Source organism: Idiotropiscis lumnitzeri, chromosome 12 (genome assembly GCF_059441095.1).
Source record: "Idiotropiscis lumnitzeri isolate Australia: NSW breed Sydney's pygmy pipehorse chromosome 12, RoL_Ilum_1.0, whole genome shotgun sequence".
NCBI classification, from domain to species: domain Eukaryota; kingdom Metazoa; phylum Chordata; class Actinopteri; order Syngnathiformes; family Syngnathidae; genus Idiotropiscis; species Idiotropiscis lumnitzeri.
The window spans coordinates 5,301,207-5,312,886 of record NC_142402.1 but is presented as its reverse complement, the minus strand read 5'-3'; the positions used below and the strand labels follow the sequence as shown (position 1 = coordinate 5,312,886).

Below are 11,680 nucleotides of genomic sequence, written 5' to 3'. Positions count from 1 at the left end.
TATAACATATATTTGCTCGGGAACACTGCGCTGTTCATGTGCTATACAAGCATATGCACTGTAAATGCTCAAGGAGGGCATATTCAAATAAATTTTTCAGGGTGATATCTCCACAGACATCTCCAAAGAAAAAAAAAGGGTCATACCAGTAGATGAGGAAACAGAACAAGTAACTACATTCAGCTGCGAAGTATTCTCTTTTATTGTGATGAGCTGAATAAATTGTGCATGTTTTACCAGTTTTAGCACAATCAGTTGCTCGTCCATTTATGATGAGCAACTGCACAAGATTCAGGTCTATTCCTATTTGGGTATCATTCCACTTTACTTCAAAATGAAAAGTGGTTTGGCTTAATTCTTTGTTGGCCACATACAGAAAGGGTTGCCATTATTGAACAGTTTTACACAGCCATGTAATTTAGAAGGAACATCTTTTATAGACATCTGGGATATTGCTGCTTGAGCTGCATCAAATCCAGATGTAAATGCCTAATTATAAAAGAAACATTTTAATCTCTTGTTTCATATTCTTCTTTGGATGTCATATCGAAATATTTTCAGTCTATGCCAAATTAAAGGAATTGGGCAGACGTTGCAAAAGCTTTTTGAAATGACTACTACAATATATTTTTGTGTAAATGCCAGTTTCTGGTCTGGTAAAGAGTGTGATATGTTATTGTAGTCTACATATTTTTGATGAAGTCTTTCAGCAAAGGGTGACATAAAGTAGTAGCACTGTATGTGCTTGGAGGCTTGCCTAATCCAAATGTCAGCAGAACATCAGCAGGCTGTCAGGAACAAAACAGTAATTGTGTCTTCTTCAAGAGAAAAGACATGAGAGCCAGACATGAACAAAAGCTGAAACAACACACCAAAAATACATCAAGAACCAGACAGTGAAGGTAGACAAGTGTTTTTGAACGTGGACGGTACGATTTTCGCATACAAGGGAAACCTGGCATGACAGCCTCTTTCACACTGGCAGTCGAAGCTGCCATTTTTCAAAATGGCCCGGCTCGTTCTCCTGTATGATATGGATACGCCAAACTGAAGAGAATGGGGGAGTTCAAATTGTTACAAGAATTTGGAAGCATCGTACAGCAGGTGGAACACTGCCAATGACATTCAACGAGTCACTATTTCCTCCCTGTGTTGAAAACAATTGCAGTCATGTTGACGTGGCCACCTATCGACGGTGCAAGTAATGTCCCGCTTGGGTGAGTTCTGTCTAAAAGGCAAGGAGAAATAAATCCTAGCTCCACTGTCATACCCCTGATCCACCAAATTACCAGGGATGCAATTTGAAAAGGGCTAACGAGAATGCAATATACAAGAGATGGTGCAAGCTGGCAGCAGTCTCTCCTACAAATCTTCACATATTACAGCTTTGTTGCACTGAATGAGCTCAGCCATGTAAAACCCTCCTGGAAGATCACATTGCTCACTTTCCATGTTGTGTGACACTTTGGGCCTGAGGAACTTAATTTCAAATTCCAAGGCTCCTTTTTTTTGCATTTGTATGAGATACAGCTGGCAAAGTGAGGGGAATATGGCAACTTCAGCCATCGTTGGTTGTTTCACCCTAAATATTACATCTAATCCAACAAACAAAAAAAAAACATTTTTAAATGTATTACATGAATTTCAGTCCCTCAAATTACATTTAATTTATTGTAATATGACATACGAAATGACTTTTTTGACCAATTTGCTCATCTGTTATTGGATTCTGTTGTTGGAATATAACACTGACTCTTTTGCTTTGTTCAAGCTTGTTATCGCCTGAAACAAATTTTGAAAAATTAAATGAATTTTATATTCATCCATTATCTGTTCCGCTCCTCCTCACAAGGGTTGCAGGGGGTGCTGGAATCCTATCCCAGCTGTCTTCGGGCAGTAGGCGAGGTACATGGCTGGCTGGTTGCCAGCCAATCGCAGGGCTTACAAAGATGAAGAACCATCCGTGTTCACACTCATAACTAGGGGGAAATTTAGAGTGTCCAATCATTCTACCATGCATGTTTTTGGAATGTGGGACCAAACCGGAGTACTCGAAGAAAACCTACTCCAGCACGGGGAGAACATACAAACTCCACACAGAAGGCCAGAGCCAGAATTGAACTCACGTCTGCACTGTGAGGCCATCGCACTAACTAGTCATTCACCCTGCTGCGTATTATTTACTATTTTCGTATATTTTTGTTAAGGTGTGGTTGCGGAGCCCAATTCTGATTTAGTAACTATGTACACTACTCATTTACATCTTTCAAGTAACAATGAAACAACGTAGAACAGAAACAGAGGGAAAAAAAAAAGTTGAGTAGCAAATGTTCTCTCATTATCCATTTAGCAGTTTATCTGAAGTAAGTGCAACATTTGAAGCATTTTGGGTTCCTTCATTATTTTTGACCAGCAGGACAGCATACCATTGGTGGGACAATTTCTGCGATATTTGCAGGTAAATAACCACAACTGGATTGTCATGAGTAATAAACCCTACCATGCATAGTGTTCTTCCATAGAATTAAAAACTTTATAGATAAATTAGAATGTTTATTAGATTGAAAATGATGAAAAATGAAAGGGAAAAAAGGGAAATGTGAAAATGTATTACCCTCAAATGTAGTAAACTTACACTAGTGAACAGTCTACCCTAAAAGATAATAATGCTTAATTTTGATCGACACTGTTAAGGAGGTATTAGGTTGTGAGTGGTCAGTAGCAAGCGGTGAGTTTTGGATATGGGCCTTCAGTGGGTATTTGGCGACCTAATCCACCTCTTAATAACGGCATAATAAAATAAATAAATGAAATATGGCGACGTTCACACTGCAGAGTTACTAAACTGTTACTAAAAACAACTTTGCTAATTCACGAACAATTGCCTGCAATAGTTTCCCTTCAAAAAACAAACAAAAAAAAACAACCAAACAAAAAAAAACACAGTTACCTTTAACTTACAATACATCTCCACATCAACTGCAAACCTCTACAATACAATACGGAATTTCACAGTCAGGTTTTATCAATGTTAAAAACTTTAAATAAATACCACTGGAGATGCTAATGCAGGGCTTCTTGCTGTCTGTGTATGCTAACCGTTCCATTTATTCAGAACTGAAAGTGCCCCGCCCAAAAAATTCTGGATTGAAACAAGCCACTCAGCAAAGCAGTGTTGGTTATACTAGCCTCATAAAAATAAATTTTCCATGAAAAGTGCATCTTGAAAATCAATTATTAATCATGATCCCATGTTGTCCTCCATCGTAAATCAAACTTTGTTACTTCAGTGGAACTCACTCATCACGAGGCTTGCGGGATGGCTTTCCGGAGGCTGAATCTACAATCTGATTGGATAAAAAAATAATCAGTGGTTCCAATTGTATGTGTGTGTGTAGGTGTGTTTGTAGGTGTGTGTGGGTGTGTTCAATCCCTCCACTCGAGGTGATGAAGACTTTGGACAAAATAATAAATGCATAGCAACACATCAAAGCTGAAATCTGATTGGACAAAAAAAAATAAATAACAACCCATAAATGACTAGAACTGCGCGACAAAGACATGCGCTATGAAATCAAGAGATAAAAACTGTTTGAAATAAATGATTTCCACATTCATTTATGTTGTAAATGTAGGTCTGCGTTTCTGATAGTCTTCTGGTGTGCAAAGAAGGCTTCAAGTGGTGTAGTCGTTCACATAGCTGACGTTCACAAACTCACCTACGTTCAATTACTGGTCACCATTCAAACCATCCAACAACAACAACATCAACAAAAAAAAATCCACTCAGGTTTTTATTGGCCTTTGATCCCCCGAGTTGCATCGCTCCTGATGATAGAACAGATGAAGTGAATAGGAGTCCATCACATTAAGAAACAATACAAGATTTGGTGGATCTTGAGACGGAACAAAGTTCGATGATGTAAATGTTTGTGAGCGTCTCGTTAGATTAGATCAAATTTGATGACATTTATCACACTTGCACGCTAATTCCCAGTTGTTCTTGTTTTCACTCCCCCCCAAAAAATGTGCGCTGTCTTTTAATCTGCTCTATCGTTATGTGAAGTAAAAAGTCGTACAGTGAACTGCAGGCAAGGCAAGTATAAGCGTAATGTTTTGTTGCTGGCTGTGTTTAATTACATTTCTAGAACAGGCCAGCCAGGAATTGGAATGGCACCCCCTCCTTTAATCTGAAGCGCTCTGCTTGATTCATGTTGCTCTAATTGATTGTCTGCATTGTTTTCACTGTGGACCCTCTGTCCAAAGTATGTTTGTTTTGTTTTTAAACTTGTTGGACACCAAGAGTTCAGCGTTACAGTATACATTCCTTCTAAACTGACAGCGGTGCTTCTTCCACTCCAGAAATGGTGAGCATTTCTGTCCTAAAAGAGAGAAGGAAAGAACATGAATGCATAAGGCACAGCAGAACTGAAACTTCATTGATTATTTATATCTTCTACACACTGACACGATCAGTCAGGATCTAATCATAATTAATGTTCAGTGTTCTTCGACACATCAAAAAGGTCACACGATTAGAGAGACTGCTTGCAGTCATTACAAACCTTTCCGTGCACGCAGCAATACCCCTGAAGCAACTGCCACTTGAGATTTTAGCCAGAAATATCCTTTGACACAGGCATGTGTACACCTATATAATTAATTTAGAGACCTGTGAAAAGCCTTCTGCGTCATCTCACATTGTGCCGTGCTTATGCATTGTTAAACCTTTTGGAATCCAACATAGACGTCCAAAATACATGCATGCACGTTATCATTTCAAAAGATGGTGTGTGTGTGTGCATGTATTAATGATTTGACATAAAGTCACTGACGTGGTCATTGCACAATATTATATTTACATTAATATAATAATAATAATAATAATCCATCCATTTTCAATACTGCTTCTCCTCACTAGGGTCGCGGGGGTGTGCTGCAGCCTATCTCAGCTATCTTCGGGCAGTAGGCGGGGTACACCCTGAACTGGTTGCCAGCCAATTGCAGGGCACACAGAGACGAACAACCATTCACGCTCACACTCATACCTTGGGGCAATTTAGAGTGTTCAATCGGCCTGCCATGCATGTTTTTGGAATGTGGGAGGAAACCGGAGTACCCGGAGGAAACCCACGTAGGCACGGGGAGAACATGCACACACACGACTCCACACAGCATGGCCGGAGCCAGGATTGAACCCGCAACCGATGCTGTCTCTCACTGAGAGGCCATCGTGCTAACCAGTCGGCCACCGTGCCGCCCCAATAATAATAATGATAATAATAATAATTTTGAAACTATTTCTCTCCAAAAAAAATATTCACAAAATTCATACATTCATTTGTAATTGGGAACAATGATCCAAAAGAAAGTTACGTTTTAAAACATTTATTTATTCCAGAGATGTCACATTACAAGTACTCTGGAAGTGTCATGTGTCATCATCAAACTGTTTATCCTGTGCAGGTTCACGGGCGCCTGCCCCACCTGCTTTGGGTCGAAAGGTATGCTTCACCCTAAACTGGTCACCAGCCTGTCGCTACATTACATCGTAGCCTATGAACAACCGTTCTGGCATCTCATAAGCGTCTCCTTGCTTGACTAGGTTGGCTGCCATGAGATGGTAGCCAAACATGTCGCAGGAAGGCCACTGACAATTTTCTCCGTGTCGCTGTGCTGCGGCTTCGACGATCCATCAACATAACGTAAATGGTAAATGGGCTGTCACCTGTATAGCGCTTTTCTAAACTCAAAGCGCTTCACACTATTACCTCATCTACCTACTGATGACATACCATCAGGAGCAACTGGGGGTTCAGTAACTTGCCCAAGGATAAACGACCACGCTACCACTGAGCCACGCCTCCCCAACGTATGTCCTTACGTGAAAGCGGTAGGTTATGCTTTAAAAGATTGGGCAGTGGTCCGCTGCGCTCGTGAACTGTAAGCTAGCTGATCACAAGGTGCCAAACTGCAAGTCAGAGCTCAGCAGTTAATTTTTCAAACAGGCCTTGCCACTCAGTTGTGTTAAACATGAATTTAATCCATCCATCCATTATCTGAACTGCTTTCCCTTACCAGGGCATGCTGAAAGCTATCCCAGCCATCATCGAACAGTAGGCAAGGCTACTTTGTTTTTGTAAAACACTCACTTGTATTGTTTTAATAACTTGACATTGTGTAGCTCTGGTATATTTATCTTATTGTAATGGGGAGAAATAAAAACAGAAAACTTAAACAAAAAAAATAACAGAAAAATGTTTGTTTATTCAGTGACATTAAAATAACATATTTGCCAGAGGTGGGCGCGGTAGTAAATTTTGCCAGTCCGTCATTTGCCATTCACCAGCGGCTAGGTCTTCTGTCCGTCATCATCAGTCCTTCATTATTTCAAGACAACCAAATCTGTCATCATTACTTCGTCTTCGTTATTTTAACTGTGCTTCCATCATCGCAAAATGTCAGTTCTTCACCACTAGTTTGGGACTGTAGGATGTTCTTCTTCAGTGGCAACAGCCAATCGGGATCGAGAACGTACTACTTATTATGTTAGATGCATTTGTAGCATAAACGGAGACACATTCAAATGAAGTAAAAAAAAAAAAAAAAAAAAACTAAAACAGACATACACACACACACATGCACCAAGAGAGTGTGGTGACTGGTAAAATAAAAACAATATGGGTTAGCCATTTTCAAAGATTTGGAGCCCCTACCTCGCTCAGCTTGAAGCAACCCAGGTGTATTAGCAACTACAAACAAACACACGTGAGACACGCAGTATGCCTTTCTGTCAGTTGGCAGCAAAAATCAAATCTGTCAGTACTGACCCGATTAGTGACGACTCAGTCATTGGTGTTTTTTCGATCCCATTATTGATCATTCGCCAGCAAACTGGGAGTCTTCTGTGACTGACTGATTGACAATGCCCATCTCTGATATCTACTTATATTAATGATAAACCTTGCCCAGATGTGTCATAAGTCTTTAAGTTCATCCATGAGGTTGGGAGGTTGGAGAAAAAAAATGAGCACCAAACAAGAAACTCTGGTACTTATTTGAGAACGACCCCAAAAGTCTGTCCCTGGTTATATTAAATACATGCAGAAACATTGCATGATCCTGCTGATAAAAACACAAAACAAAGAAAGTCCTGTTTATATTTCATTTCATGTAATTTAACTGAGGACGTATTTGTTGGTTTGGTCCCCTTCCAGTTATATATGAAGAATACGCCAACATATGATACATATGGGTACATATGATCATTAACTAAATCTTGTTCGATAGTTTATATGATTTTTGCCACACTATGCACCATGAAGTTAGATAATACATTTACTGAATGTTCACATTGAAACACATATTCAATCATCTCGATGACAGAGAGAATTTCAGCCTCAAAACATGTGCTTCTCCTTCATATTGGTGTCCTAGCAACAGTGTGACGACATTTAGAGCTTTAATAGCCAAAATTGCACAGTGTGGAACAGACTTAGGGAAGATAAAGTGGTGAGCTAGAAACGATTATACAACCTGCCTTTAAACCTAACAGAATATAGAACTGTTGTATTTTAAGATTGTTAAAAGACATCTAACATCAAAGAGTCAACCACTTCAATGCTAAATAGTAAAATAGTAAGTTTGCCAAAATTTCATTTGTAGCGAATAGAATGGAATTTCACTAAACTTACCAAATTACTGTAATTGAGGTAACAGGTTCAGAGGAGCACTTCATTGACAGGTTACTCAATGATTCCAATTTATAAGGGCAGTGATGCACTGTGTTGAATTAATCATCAGCTTTGATCTGCCCATCCAAGCTAAGGTACATGATGTGCTCTGCTGCATGAGGTCAGAGTGACCCAAACAGATCACAAATGAATGAATAACAGCATTGACCGATGCATGTGTGTTGCAAGAGAGTAAACAGCAGAGGTGTACACATCCATCCACTCATCCATTTTCTATGCTGCTTATCCTGGTCCGTTTGGGGTATATGCGATCTTCACATTCACGATTTACAAATGTATTGTACCTGGAAGTGGTGGTCGCATGAGTAAATTTCGCCGGTCCGTCATCTGCCAGGGGCTGGCTCGTCAGCCCGTAATCATCAGTCTGTCATTATTTCAGGCCGGCCCCGTCACACCATCATCCTTATTTTAACCATGCTTCCATAATAGAAAATTACAGTTTGTCAACTATATTTTAAGACCGTAAGTAAACTATATACAAGTGCAAAAATTGGAACTGGGCAATTTAACGTGTTAATTTTGCCTTAATTCATTAGTTTACTAATGCCGACAATAATTTTATCGCGCATTACTGCCATTCATAATATTTCTTTTATTGTGAAAGTATGTTGCTTGCTGCGGCGTTCACTGGTACAGGCGTTGTGTCAAAATCTGTATCCCCTGGTCACAGGAGCACGCACATAGAGTGAAGGCGAAACAAGTAGAGACCACGTACGGATTTCATTTTTAGTAACGGTCGATGGCTGCATCGACAGAAGCAAAAGAAAAACAAAATGAAGTCACTCGAGTTCTGCATTGGACTTGAGATGCGTTTAATGACCACTCACACAGTTGGACATCTGAAAAACTCATGAGCATTTAATGCATCAAAAAGCTATAAACTACACACTAAACAATGCGGGCACACTCTGAGCTGGTTGCCAACCATTTGCAGGACACACAAAGACGAACATCCATCCACACTCACACTCATACCCAAGGGCAATTTAGAGTGTCCAATCAACCTAGTTGAGTTTTTGGAATGTGGGAGGAATCCGGAGTATCCGAAGAAAACCAAGGCAGGCACGGGGACAACATGCAAACTCCACACAGGAAGGCCGGAGCCGGAATTGATCCCACGACCTCTGCACTGTGAGGCCACCGTACCGCCCTATTTGAAGGGGTCACAATAAAGTAAGTTGGGAGTTCTGTTCCCGAAATAGAGGTTAATATTTTGACCCAAACACACGTACAATTCACGCTTGACTTCTGTGTATGGACAATGCTATTTAACTATAGCTACTAAAGCACACAATATATGATGCTATTCTACGGCAAGCCTAAATGAATGAAGAAGATAACGAACAACAATCATAAATGAACAGGATGTAAGGGAGAAATGCTGCATCTAATAGATGAGCGTGAGAAGATGTAAGGATGGCTATGTGGTGGCGGATTTTATGAAATCCACAAAGTTTGCTAGCATTCACTACAATTTTGCACGCACCAACCTGAAGGTGAGCCCGGGTGAGCTGCAAAGTCAGCACTTACGTCTAGTCAGCGCAGTCTCACCTGTTGAAGAGGTGGAAGGGACTTGACGTGTTTGCATATGAAGAAAGGAGAAAAGGAAAAAGGAGGCAGCTGGTATTGGAGAAACAAAGCTTGGTAGGGTTCGCGTGTCTCACAGCTTCGTCAAGACCACACTGGGTGGTTCTCAACTGGCCTTCAAGCGAGGAGCAGAGCCTGCTTGCTGCTTCTGCTTGTGCATCCAAAAGCCAGATTTTCACGGCTCAACTGCCACAGTATGGGGTTTGGATTCTTTTTTTTACATTATCAGCATTTTATCCCCAGAAATAGCCAATATATTTCTAATTCTCCCAACGTTTGTAACCTTCTGTATATGTGAGTGGGTAACTGTGTGACTGAGTGAGTTATTGAATGAGTAACTGTGAGTGTAAGACTGATTACATGTTAATTAATAACATTTTGACTAACTTTGTGGGTAATCACGTGAGTGTGAGTAACTGTGAGTCAGTAAACATGTGAGTCAAGTTTATTTCTATAGCCCCTGAATCACAAAAGAGTCTCAAAGGGCTTCACAAGCCCACAGTTTGCAACAAAGGTGGCAAGGAAAAATTGGGGGAAAAAATGAGAAACCTTGTTCAGTGACCCTTCACATCCCCCTTCCAAGATGAAGAGGCTGCCATGGATGCAATGAAGAGTGACTGTCAAAGTAACTGTCAATGAGTAAAGTGTGTGTGAATACGTGTGTGACAAATGTGTGAGTGTGAGTTTATTCTACGTAAATGAGTAATTCTGTGGCTACAATAACTTTGTTGGTTTCTTTAAGTTTGGGAGTAACTATGTATGTATCTACTGTATTTTTGCTTGTTGATAAACTCTTGGCAACTTGTGTTTTACATTTGATCACTCACCGTTAATTAACTGCAAATTACATACACACCTAATCTCTTGTGAGTTGCATATAAGGTGCTTATATATACTTTTACATTCAGAGAATCCGTTTGTAGTTGATAGTTTGAGAAAAAAATTGGCCATCATCTGACTTACCCCATTAAAAAAAAGTCTAGGTCCGCTACTGTGTCAGAAGTACATGCATCAAACGCTAGACAAACTGGTGCGGTATTTAACAACACTGGACTACCGTTCGTATTGTTTTATCTGACTTTTCGTCCTACAAGAAAGGAATTGGCGAGTTGTCTTCAGCACTATAGGTAAGCAGGTGAACAAGTTTAAACTTGGCTGAGCTGGAACATGTGACCCAGCCTGACCCTTCATATCTCATTTCCATTTCATCATTTGTTCTCTGTCCAAATGAACATTGCAATGTAAATTTTATTAAAACAAGCTGTGCTGTTGCAAATGATTTTAGTTGGCGCCTCATGCAATAGTTGCACAATCATGTTCACTATGTTCCTGTATAACAGTCTTTGTTGTGTGTGCGCCAATCTGGCAAGACACGCTACATCAGCAGGAGAGACGCCAAGCCCACGCAGAAACTAGGGCAGTGTACAATTTAAAGCTTTTACCTACCTTTCCTTCACGAAGGACATCATGCTTTGTAAAAAGCTTTCAAAATGCTAGAATCTTCATTCAATCCAGTAATGTGAAGCATTTGGTCAGCAATCGGATTTGTGTGAGTTCACTAAAATTAATAATAATAATAATATTCCCTTTATTAGTCCCACAATGGGGAAATTCGAGATTCGAACCCAGGCCTCCTGGGGAGACTGGGTTCTGAAAGCGGCGCCTTAGACCACTCGGCCATCCTGGCAGCCAACCAGGAAAATATTTGCCGAAGGAAGAAGAGAAGCAGAGAATCCCAAATATAGAAAATGTGAAACTAAACCTGCACACAGCCACAAACATATTGTATAGTGTCAAACAGACAACAAATTCCTGTTCAAATGTCATTATTTCTGTGTATACTATACTTTTACGGTATCCTGTATACAGAGGTCCTCGCGTTATGGCAATACTATACGAGCACCGCACAATGCAATACTCATTTGTGCAACACTAAAACGTGATGTATAGACTTCAGGCAAATGCAACCCAAATTAGATTTTTGTGCGCCTATGTAACCCGAATCTGATTATTTATTCATTTTTTTGACAGTCTGAATGGCTCAATTGCGATTTTTTTTTTTCACATTTGACCTTGGTCACTTAAATATGCGGCCCTAGATCGGATACGCACTGGATTTTTTTGCAATGCAACCTCAGTCTGAACAACAGGTCGTATGCATCAAATTTACACCCCATTATGCAACGGATATTCATGTTTTGAATTGGCGTAAAAACAGTGGCTAAATCTCACCACTTATGAAATGTACAGCAGATCCACATACGCCACAAGTGTGCTTTGTGTGTGCAGCGCAGGCTTGGACAGTTCAGTGCCGCGCATATTGTAATGAAAAATCAACA

At 40.2% G+C, this 11,680-nt stretch overlaps 1 long non-coding RNA gene across 1 annotated transcript; it reads right to left on the bottom strand.

The window, feature by feature from the left end:
* Window positions 1–3,780: 3,780 nt before the first annotated feature.
* LOC148325594 (uncharacterized) lies at window positions 3,781–7,781 on the bottom strand. Its single transcript, XR_015846199.1, has 2 exons — window positions 7,695–7,781; window positions 3,781–4,382 (listed from the first exon to the last, which is right to left on the bottom strand). It is a non-coding gene; the product is annotated as an uncharacterized LOC148325594 (long non-coding RNA).
* Between the last annotated feature and the right edge of the window lie 3,899 nt (window positions 7,782–11,680).